At 52.2% G+C, this 11313-nt stretch overlaps 1 protein-coding gene across 2 annotated transcripts in view; it reads right to left on the bottom strand.

The window, feature by feature from the left end:
- STK40 (serine/threonine kinase 40) overlaps positions 1-10352 on the bottom strand; it is a 44799-nt gene extending 34447 nt beyond the window's left edge. Inside the window, exon 1 of one of the 2 annotated variants that reach the window (XM_019658476.1) lies at positions 9980-10352. The gene's annotated coding sequence lies outside the window, so the exon portion shown is untranslated. Of the gene's footprint in view, positions 1-9569; positions 9747-9979 lie in introns of those variants that run through there. The other variant, XM_019658466.1, reaches the window with a different exon arrangement.
- Between the last annotated feature and the right edge of the window lie 961 nt (positions 10353-11313).

Here is an 11313-nt window from a genome sequence, read left to right as displayed (position 1 = left end):
CTCTTTCGGGCAGAGGCACACAGCATCTCACCCTCTTGTTTTGCTCACTGCTTTATGGGGGAAGCAGGGGCTGGAGCAACCAGCTGATTAACTCAGGGCACAGTGAGGGACCATCCACAGGATGAGGAGGCCACCCCAAATGGATCCAGTTGAAGGAATTAAGACCTAGTGCCTCTAGTCCAAGCTCTCTAGGAGCAGGATTGGGGCAGGGGGACAAAGCACATATACTGGGCTGTAAAACTACCCCTTTTTACTATTGAAGGACATAAGTTCTGGGTGTGTGCATTTGTCAAAATGACTGAATTATACAGTTAAAAGATCTGTGAAATTCAATGTGTGTAAATATACCTCAATTAGAAAAAAAAAGCAAGCTGCAACCTTAACCAAATGGTCAAAGTTAATATCACCAATTACAGAACAAACTGACATCACATTACTTCTGATAAGGATACAACACTTACGTTACTTTCTTCTTTTTTTTTTTTTACCAAAAATGCATAAACTGAATTTGATCATGAGTCAAACCCAAAATGAGCGACATTCAACAAAATAGGCCTGTATGCTTCAAAAACATCAATGTCAGATAGTTTAAAAAAAGGCTGAAGAACTATTCTAGATTAAAGGAGACTAAAGCCATACGATGAGCAAAGTGACGGGCGATCCTGTGGGGAAAAGTTATACAGAGCATGACTGGGCAGTTGGCAAAACCTGAATAGAGCTGTGTGTTAGATAAATAGCATTGTATCAATGTTAAATTTCCTGAGTTTGAAAATTGCACTGTGGAATAACACAGGATATAGGAGAATGTCTGTTCTTAGGTGACAGACGCTAAAGTGTTTGGGGATGAAGGGTCACGATGTCTGTAACTGACACTCAGGTGCCCTGAGACGGGGGAGAATAAGCGCCCTGCTGGAATGGCTAGCTCCCCAGACCCTGGAGGAATCCGCTGTCCAGAATCACAGATTCAACGGCATTTCTGGTGGGGGGGTACACAGCCCACAGTGGCAGAACTTGGAATCTTGTACTTTTTGGGCAGAGCCAGCCTGGCATGAATGGGAGTTCAGCCTTGACTGTCCCCTTCCTTCCCCACCCCAAACACTGTGCTAAAGGAATGGGGTAAAAAAGTGAGGCCTTTGTGCAATCTCCAGGTCTGCCACCTGGTGGCGTCTTTCTGCAGCGCATCTTCAAAGTGTTTCTCTTGGCACCAGGTTCAAGATGGTGAGGCACTGCTCTCCATGAGGCTGATCAGGAAGGATGCCGGGCGACTCCATCAGAACACCCCCCCCCCCCAGCCACCTGTGTAACTGGACTGGACAGATTCCAGCAGACTGCACTTGCGTCTCTGCTCGGGGACCTGAGCCTCCAATGCTCCCATGGTCTTCAGGAAGAAACAAACTCCTCAGTGAACCTGGCCAGACCCAGGCTACCTCTGCAGCCTCGCTGCCCTTATGTGCCCCCTAAATCCAGCCATGCCAATGACTCACGATTCCCTGAGTGTGCCATGAATACCCTTGCCCTGCCCTCCTCTCTCTGGCTGGCTTGTCTTTTTCCTTTAGTCCTCACTGATGTCACCTTCTGCAAATCCTTTCCTCCTCCGGCTCCCAGAGCACCTGAGCATACCTCTGTCCTCTCCTGCTGTGCTGTAACCATTGGTTTATCTGTCTGACTCCCCCCAACCGCAGGCTGTGGGCTCTCCTGAGGTACAACCCCAATTCACCTTGGCTCCCCTGCACCCCTCGCGGTGTCTGGCAAACTGCTGAATGAGAAAACAGAGAGTGTAGGACTGTTTGTTGTGTACCCAGAAGACACCAAAACCCACACTGGGGCAGGGGACAGATATCCAGATCACCCAACCAGAGGCCGGGGTTGGAGTGGGGCCCAGACGAAAGTACCATGGTCTACCAGCTCATGGCAGGAGACAGAATCCAGGATCAGAGAGACTGTAGCTGTCTGCGCTGCAGTGGTGCTGGGAAGAGTCTGTCCAGGAAAAGTCCCATGTCAGAAACGTCTGGATGCCCGAGGCCTGCATTCTAGGCTAGCTGATGGCCAGAGGTTGTGCTTAGTTCCTGCTGCTGGAGAGTAGCCCCCGCTGAGGAATGAAACCCACTCACAGCATGCCTGCAGCTTGGGCCCACCCCTTCACAGGTGAAGGGACAGGCCAGCCCCCTCTTTGCTGAGTCCACCTAAAAGATCTGCTTTCCTGCAGCAAGATGTGGGAGCGTGGGAGTGACAGCCTGGTCTGCCCCTCACACCAGTGACAGGTCCTCCTGGCCATTCCAGGTTTGTAATGTGAAGGTCCTTCTGCCGGTCAGAAAAATTTCTACCATTCTTGCTTCCCCCAGAAAAGAGAACTTCTGGCCCAGCTGTGTATTTAGCTGACTGACTATACCTGGAGTGAAATGGGAGACCTGAGGTGAGCAGCGTGAAATCGGAATACACGATCCAACTAAGATGATCTATGGGTCTGCACTTTATAGACAGACCCCTCAAAAACTGCCTGGGCCCCATTCTGGGGGTGAATTTCAGACTCAGAACCCACTAGGAGGCCCACACCCTCGCATTAACTTTTGTACAACACTTTATAGCTTACCAAGTGCTTCTGAAATACGCAATTGTAACCGATCACCCCCTGCCCCTAGAACACAACATTTTCTAGGAAAATAAATTGAGGTTCAAAAGAGACTGATNTTTCCTTGATATTCCCACCAGCAGTAGGTCCCAGTTAGTCTCACTCAGTATCCTGTAATTTTCATCCACAGCAATTTCCATATTTTTGTGATTATGTATTTACTATTTGTGTATTTATATCCTTAATATCTTTCCCTCACCACTAGACTAAAAATTCCACAAGGAAAAAACCCAAAAACCAAAACACCAATGCACCCCCAGTGCCTGTCCCAGCAGATACTCTAGGAATGGCTGGACGGCTTCCCACAGCTGGTGCTGGTTTTTATCAGGTCAGCTGGTTCCATGCCATTCTGGCCTGTCTTCCTCCTTCCCTGGAGACCACCGCGGAGGCCTCAGCATCTCTGTGTAGACACTGCCTGGGTGCCTACGCACAGGCATGGTCTAGACAACAGTTTGCTGGGAGCAGCTGCTGCACAGACAATGAGTGGGCTCAGCCTGACCCCACCCACCCCACTCAAGATTCAGCTCAAGCAAACGGCATGGGAACTGCTCCAAAATGTAGGCAGACAGAAGGATGGGAGCAGACGGGCAGGGAGCGGGAAAAGATGCTGCTGGCAGGGGGAGTGGGAGCGAGGCTGCTTCCCTTCCTGAATATCCCTTCATGCCACCCAGAGCTGGCGGAAGTACAGGAAGCAGCATGAGGAGCTGCTGCAGGCTCGCTAGGTGAGCAAATACCCCTGGGGACAGATCCTCCTGTTCCCTGCTCCCCTGCTGATGCACAGGGAGGGTGTGCCCCACTTTCAAATCCTCCTCAAGTGTCCCCCTCCAGAGACACACCTGCAAATGGTCCACAAATGCTCACATGGCGGGGCCACGTAGAGAGATCCTGGCTTTATAGTGAGATCTACGATGTGGAAGCTCTAGCTACCCTGGTCTCAGAAGGAGTTTGGGCCAGGCCCCTCCAGAGATACTGGTCCTCAGGCGGGGGTGAAGGGCCCTGGCCCAGCCTGGCTAAGAGGCAGCCATTTGCTGGTGTTTCTTGGGCCCACTGCTTGGCTCCCCAGAAACTCAGCAATCCTGGCTTAGAAGGATTTAAATTTGGAGCCTTAAATCTGTCAGCTATTCTGTGTGCTGTTCCCTCAAGTCAGCGATGGTTCCCTTAGAATCTGGACTCAACAGGAAGCTCAGTGAGACCACAATAGGGGTGAGGGGTGGAGGCCAGGTGGGAGGCACTGAAAGAGAACCCAGCCTGGAAGCCCTGCCTCCTACAGGCTTGCACTCCTCAATCCTGAAAGCAGAGGGGTCCATTTGATTGGCCCAGCCAAGGGAGCAAGTTGTGGGCCTCAGCATGAGAGGGCCTCGGCTCTGTGACAGCCACCATGGCATGCCCAGAGGCAGAGAGGCCTGCCCTACCCTGTCAATTTGGGGTTAAGGTCATGTGACCCCAAAGCTGCTCGGCAATGTGAGCCCATCTCTCCCAAAAAAGCAATGAAGGCCGGGTCATTAGCGACACATGATTCTAAGGCCCATGATGCCAAGTCTAGGAGCATAGTGTGACAGGGTACAGGAGAGTTGGGCAGGGTAGAGCCGGGCAGGGCACAGTTCAAAATGGTGGACATACCACCAACCCCAAAAGGAGGTGAGCTGCAAAGGGAGATGGTACTGAGGCCTCCCCAGCTCAGTCTTTCCTCTGCTCCACCCAAGTACAAAGGAGCTGAAGCCTGGCCCATCACTCATGTCACAAGCATCCCCACAGGCCTCCACATAGGCGCTCAGATGCATGGCCTCGGGCAGCGGACTCTTAAAGGTGCACAGAGCCAGACTGAATCTCCCAACCCCCACAAGCATGAGGGGCAGCTGTGGGGCCTGCCCACCTGTGCAGAAAGTTCTGCACTCAACCTCATCCTAGGCTTCTTGCTCTGGGTTCCTGGAGAGATGGGTGACCTTGCAACCAAACCAGTGAAGGTGGAGTACAAGGGCAGTCCCTGCAAGGACGAACAGCAGACCTTGACCCAGCGCAGCACTTGCTGTGTGTGCATGTGTGACAACAGCAGCTGGTAGCCGCGATTTGTCAGCAGCTTCTTTCTGTGCTCCTAAGAGCCAAAGGACTATGTCTACACTGCAGGACCAGGCTGAACCGAACACATCAATATTCAAGCTGTCCCTGTCAGCAGCCTCGATCCCCACCCCCATGTTTCCTCTGTCAAAATAAACCAAAAAAACCCCAAATAAACAAACAAAAAGTTCCTAAGCTGTGCAGGCTTCTGGACTTTTCTTCTGGCAGTGTCTAATGAAGGCAGGACCCTACGCCTCTGTGAGCACCCGGCACCTGAAAGTGAGCACAGAGCTCCCACCCATCCCTTTCCTCAGTCCTATTTGCCACGTTATGGGCTGTGTGCCAGACCTGCGGCAGATCCCAGGAGGGGGGCAGAAAGAGCCTCTGCCCACAGGACATTAAGGCAGCAGAGTAACGTGTCTTGGTCTTTTTCCTGTCATAACGAATAGAAACATTTGTATAGTACTTGGGGTTGAAAGGGTTGGGGGCCCTAGCTATCCTATGCCTGGCCCCATCACCCTTGGGCTGAAGGGGATCACCATTTTGACCTACATGACCCAACACTGTCTGGGAACTTCTGAGCGAGCCAAACCTGGATTCAAAGCCTGGCACCATCATTTAGTAGTGATGAGATCTTGGTCAAGTTACTTATTCTGTATCTGCAAAGTGGTGCACAATATCTACCTTCCAAGGTTGGTCTAAGGGTAGAGCGAGATAGCTCACACAACAGGTTCAGNAGGTCTCCTACTAGATAAGATCTCCAGGGAGCTCTTTCCCTGGAGGGTAGCTGCTGTCCAAGACCCCATCAGTCTGTCACCTGCTGAATCAGTGTGGATAAGGCCAAACTGAAGGGCAGCTCTTTAGGACCATGTGAAGGCTGCAGAAATTACGGGAGTTTTTCAGACTCAGCCACCTGAGTTTCTGAAATGCTAAAGAAGTTCACCTCCCTGGGCAAATCTGGACAGAGAAAGGGTGAAGGAAGGGAAGCTGCCCTTCTCCCGGGCGCTGACTCAGGCAAAATCAGAGGGAAGCCTGGCCCTAAGCCAGACAGGGAGCCACTGACTTCACAACTGATGCTGTCCCGTGAGGGTGTGCTCTGGGCTTACTGAATGGAGCTGGCAGATTTCACTGGCCACTGTCTTCTCCCAAGCCATCCTATCTCTGCACTATTATTCCTTCTGTCACCTAAATCAGGAACCTCGGGGTCATCTGCTACCGCTGCTCTTCCCTTAATCTTCCAAACACTCGCAGAGTCCAGTTGATTTCACCCAAAGCAGCCCCGATCTCCACCCTTCCTCTCCTCTGCCCCTTCCAACTGCCTCTGCCCTGATCCAGGCCCCCACTAGTCCTTCCTTTCATTATTGCAACAACCTCCTATGGGGACGCCACACTCACTCTCTCCCCAGTCCATCCTCCACGCACAGCCAGAGTGCTTTTGGGAAGATGCAGGTCTAGTGCTTCCTCCACTGAAAACAAAGACTCCCATCACCAACAGAATAATTAGCTCAAGCATTTTAGCACTGGTGCCTACCTCTCCAGCGTGTCCTGTAGCCAGGTCCCTTCACACCCTGTGCTAGAGCCTCTCGTGGTTCCTAAAGTGCACACATACCAGCAGGCACCCATGACCGTGCCATGCTGCTCCCCTGCCTGGAGTGCTGCATGAGCCCTCAGAGAACTCTACTCACCCTTTGAGATCCAGTGTAAGCTCCAAGAGCTATCCCAACTTCTCCCCAACCTCCTCCTCATCTCCTAGGGGAATCACTCCTTCCTCTGGGTTCCCACTACATGTTGCACAGACTTCTGGGAGAGACTTGCCTAACTCTATGCATGTGTTCATTGGTTAGGAGCCTGCCCCATCTGTCCCTGCTGCCTGCCTCTCTGTTCTCCTTCTAATCCCAGCACATCCCCAGCCATTCACGTGTATGGAACTCAAGTTCTGGGTTCTGAGCCACTACACACATCAATGCATGAGATGCTTCCTGACGATACTAATTCAGACACCAGACTAGGATCTCTAATAGGGGCACACACAGAAGAAATTCTAAATACTTTTCCTCGTACTTTAAAATACAATTTTTTTTTCTCTCCGCCGTCCTACTTCTATTTTAAAAAATGGTTCTTTTAAAGAGCTGAGCTGAATCATCCAAATGGCTCCCATAGAGACTGGGTAAACTCCCCACTGATTTCCTTTTCACAAAGAATACAATAAAATTCTTGTGATCCCTCAGGACACTTCTGACAGCTCAGTGGGACACAGTTCCAGCTGCCACTAATTGCATCAACTAATTTTTGGAAGTTCTTTCCTGCGGCCTGTAATAACAGCTAACACTTCCAAGCATTTCTTACTCAGTGTGTGCTAAATGCTCAACCTGCAATATTTTTCTTAATCCTCATAAATGCCCTACTAGGGAGGGGCTCTGTTACCATTTCACAGATGAGAAAGCTGGGCATGGAGAGAATAAGTAACCTCTAGTGACCAGCAGGGCTGGGGTTAGAGCCCAGGTCTGTGTGACTGCAGAGCCACGCAGGCTGTTAACCACTACAATCTGCTGTCTTCCCAAAAGGTCAAATTAAAGGTACAAGGGAGCAAAGGCAGCTTTGCTCCAACTGGCCTTCTGAGAGGGCAACCTTACCTCCCTGGCTGCTCAAGCGACCTGCAAGCTCAGGAAGAGAGGGGCACATGCGCCAGTCACTTCTGTGCTAGGCAGAGAAGCCCAGGGCAACGAAGGGAGCTTGTCACCTGCCACTGGTTGCATAAAGTGCTTTTTCAGCAAAGATCCACCACACCAGCACCAACTCTCTTCTTTCAGAGGCCTGCAATGGCCTCTGAAGAGCTCTCCAGTCCTTTAGTCTCTCCTCTCTTCCTTCCTTCCTCTGCTGAGACTCAAGAGACGTAGTTCTAAAACTAGACCCACTTACAAAACTCCTCTGCTTAAAACCTTTTCACTGGCTCCGCGTGGCCCTTGGCACAAAGTCCGGAATTGTTAATGTGGCGTTCTCTTGTCAACTCTATACTGCTTTATCTTGCACTATGTCGACTTTCACACCACCATATTGAACAACCTGAGGTTTCTGGAATAAACTATGAGTTTACTTGTCTCTCTCTAAGTAGAACACCTCGTCCCTTCATTCTCACCTGGCTAAATCTTCCCATCCTTCTAGATGCAGCTCTAGCATCACAGCTTTGGCTAAGCCTTCTCAGGACCCTCCTGCTACCGAGGCTGAGCTAGCAGTCTCCTCCACTGGGCTCCCACAGCATTCTGTTCCTGCTGCTACTGGCTTTGTAGACCACATTTCAACTATTTGTTTACAGGTCAGTCTCTCTTATTAGACCATGAGCTTCTTCTTCTTATTTTTTTTTTTAGCTGAGCCATCCTGCCACCTGTTGGCAGCTCAGCAGCTCAGCTCGGGCCGGGAACTGAACCAGCGACCCTGTTGCTCAGAGCGCGCACTTAACCAACTAAGCCACTCGGTCGGCCCCCATGGGCTTCTTGAAATAGGAATAACAGTTAATATTTATTGAATGCTTATTATGTGGCAGACATGTGTCGCCTTGCAGCTGCCGACTCGAATGCTCCTGCGCACTGATCCTTTGAAGTCATAAGGAAGTGTTTTGGAATGCTGAGACCCGAGTTCTATGTGTTTTACATGTGTTAACTTTAAATCTTTACAACTGCGTTATCAACTTGTTTTAGAGGTGAAAACACTGGGGCACAGAGAGTTAAACAATGTGCCCAAGGTCACACAGCTAGGAAGCTGTGAGCCAGAATCTGAACTCGGGAAGGCTGCCTCGAAAGCCCAGTCTTAATCACTATAATATAGGGTACTTGCCTCTCCAAGCAAAGATACTGTTACTGTCATGTGGGGAATGAATGAATAAATGAATGAATGAGGTCTATCTCCAGACTGTCTAGATCCAACCAGCAAACAACTGGCATAGCAGGGCCATTAAAGCGCTGGAGCAGCTCACAAACACTGTTTACAAACAAGGATGCTTTTGGCCTTACAATTACATATTCTTCTCTTCCTTATCTCATGAAAACTAAGCCAAGAGGGAAATGGGCCCAGCCCAGAGTGACTACCCTCTTCCCCACTGCTCTCAAAACCAAGCAAAGCCAACCGGTTTCCTCCCGTGACTTAAAACAGAGCAAAGTCTATTCTGCCACAGAAGGCGGCTGTCATCTCTTCCTTCCGCCAACAAACCGGCATCAAACCGAGGGAGTGGGGGTGGGCAGAGAACGTGGAGTCGGGAATCCCAACACCCCAGCCTGGAAGGTGGGGCCAAGTGGCGTGGGAATGGGCGGGCCTGACCCGGCATGGCAGGTGAAACAGTGGCCACAGCAACAGGCTCTCTCCTTGGAAAAGGCCGACCAAACGTAGCACTGGCAAGCAGGTAGCTCTGATCCGCACCTGAACGCCGCTTGGGAGGAGAAATTTCCCAGAAGCGATGGTGCCTGTGCCAATGGGTGAGGGCTCCCGGAGGAAGCCCTGCCTGGCCCTCCCTAGGGACTCGTTCTAACTTTCAAGTCACTCTCCGGAGCAGGAGAGAAGCATGGGGAGACAGAGGGTGTCTCTTGGGAAAAACCTGGCAGGCTCAAACGCCGGTGCCTTCACTTAGTGGCCGAGTGACTCCGGGCAAGGCTGGCAGTGTCCACCTCCCAGGGCTTCGGCGAGACCGAGGCTTACCGCGGCCCCGGCGCGCAGCAGCCCCCGCCACCGGGGAACTGCAGACCCCAGAAGAGGAGGGGGCATTCGCTGTTGCCACTTTTGTCGCAGCCGGATAGCCTCGGGCTGTCACCCCGGTCCCACCACCACCGCCGCTGAGGCCCGCCCAGCCAACACGCACCCCCCGCCCGGCTCCCCACTCCCGGACCCCCGCCCTCACCTTCCCCCGGTGCTCAGCGCTGCTCGCCCATAGTCCGTAGCCCGGAGCCGGGACTGCTCGGCGCTCCGTCCCGGGGGGCCGGGGCCGGGCCGGGGGCGTGGGAGCCGCTCACGGCCGCCTCCCAGTGCAGCCGCCCGAGCCGCCGCCGCCGCCGCCGCCTCCCTCCATGGCTGCGGCGCCGCCACCTGACAACGGAAGTGACGCACAGCCCCCTCCTCCCGGCACCAGCTGCAGCCCCGCCCCGGCCCCTGGCCCGCCCCTCGTCCGATTGGGATTGGGCACCATCTTGACGATGGGCGGAAGCCTTCAGGCAAGAGGCCAGATTCCGATTGCGGATTGGTTCAGGATGGGGTCTGGGCCGAGATCTGTGAAACGATTGGAGGCTAAAACTCTAAAGGGGCGGTACTTACTGCTTATCTATGTCTGAGAAGAGGCTGGGCCGGGCTGAGGCACCGCCCCCGCCCCGACTCCATAGCACCTCGCGTGCCCTGCGCTCGCTGTGCTGGATTGGGAGAAATCTCCAGCAGTTGGAAGGTCGGCCAGTAGTGTATCAGAAAAATAGCTCTTCCTTGATACCCATTTATCGGTTTCTGAAGTTCTGTGCATAGAGAGCTGCAGTTAGACTCAGTGACAGGAATTCCAGTCGCAGTCCTCACATTTCCCTCTGGGCCCCTCGCTTTTGTAGAAACCCCGCTTCAACCTGAAGATCCCTGGAGTCTTGACCAGGGAGGTTTACAGTGAAGAGTTCCTATTAACGATTCCAGCCACCTAACCTCAGCCCCTCCTGTTGCAGTTTCGATGCCTTTCTCCTCCTCCTCCAGCAACCACGCCCTCCATGAATCAGCTTCTTGCACCAGCAGATGAGCCCTTTAAAGGGATTGCATCAGGCTGGTGACTCACCGGGGCCCTCTGAGAGCCTGGTTTCCCTCCCCTGGCATGCAGCAGCAGCTAGGAGGGCTCAGTGGCAGCAGCACCAGCGACAATGGCCCCACTCCTTTGTCTCAGGGGTGTGAGCAGGGTACCTGCTGCATATGACTGACTCCTGGGTGTCTTTCCAGCTAGCTATACCCTGGGTCACCCTGTATCCATGTGTGGACACACGTGTCCAAGCCTGTGTGCACTGCTGGGTTTTTCTAGGGCGTGTGGCCAGGGACTTACGCGTATGCGTATTTGTCATCTCCGCACAGGCAGTGCCAGGATATGAGAGTTGGTATAAGTGAGAGTCTGGATGCCTCCTCCTGTGTCCATCTCTTTGTCTCTCTGAATGCCTGGTGTCCTGTGAGCTAATAGGGCTGAATAATAATAGTAATCAAAACAGCTCCCACTGTTGTGTCACCCACTATGTTAAAGACTTTAGAGACATCAGGTTAGGAGTCTGTTTACAGATGACAAGCTAGAGTTCTGAGACGGGAAGTAACCTACCCAAAGACACACAGCTTATAATGGCAGAGCTGTGATCTGAACCAACTCTGGCAGATTCTGAAGTGGTTGGATTTGAATTCTTACTGCATTCCTTACAAACTGAGTGACTTGGTGTAAGTTCCTTAACCTTCTCTTGCTGTCAAAAGAGGGATAACACTTCGTGGGATCCTGTGATTCAGTGAGTGTGGTAACAGCTTCTCACAGGACCTGGTGGGTAAGAGTGCTCATACTTAACCTCAGTTACAGAGCTCGGATGAAGTGGATGACAGAAAGTCAGGCACAAAGAAGCCAGGCTCGTGTCCCCCAAGCTCTCCTCTCTGAC

This window comes from Hipposideros armiger, unplaced genomic scaffold (assembly GCF_001890085.2).
Source record: "Hipposideros armiger isolate ML-2016 unplaced genomic scaffold, ASM189008v1 scaffold_10, whole genome shotgun sequence".
NCBI lineage: Eukaryota > Metazoa > Chordata > Mammalia > Chiroptera > Hipposideridae > Hipposideros > Hipposideros armiger.
The sequence above is the reverse complement of the archived record's forward strand: the minus strand, read 5'-3'. Positions and strand labels throughout refer to the sequence as shown.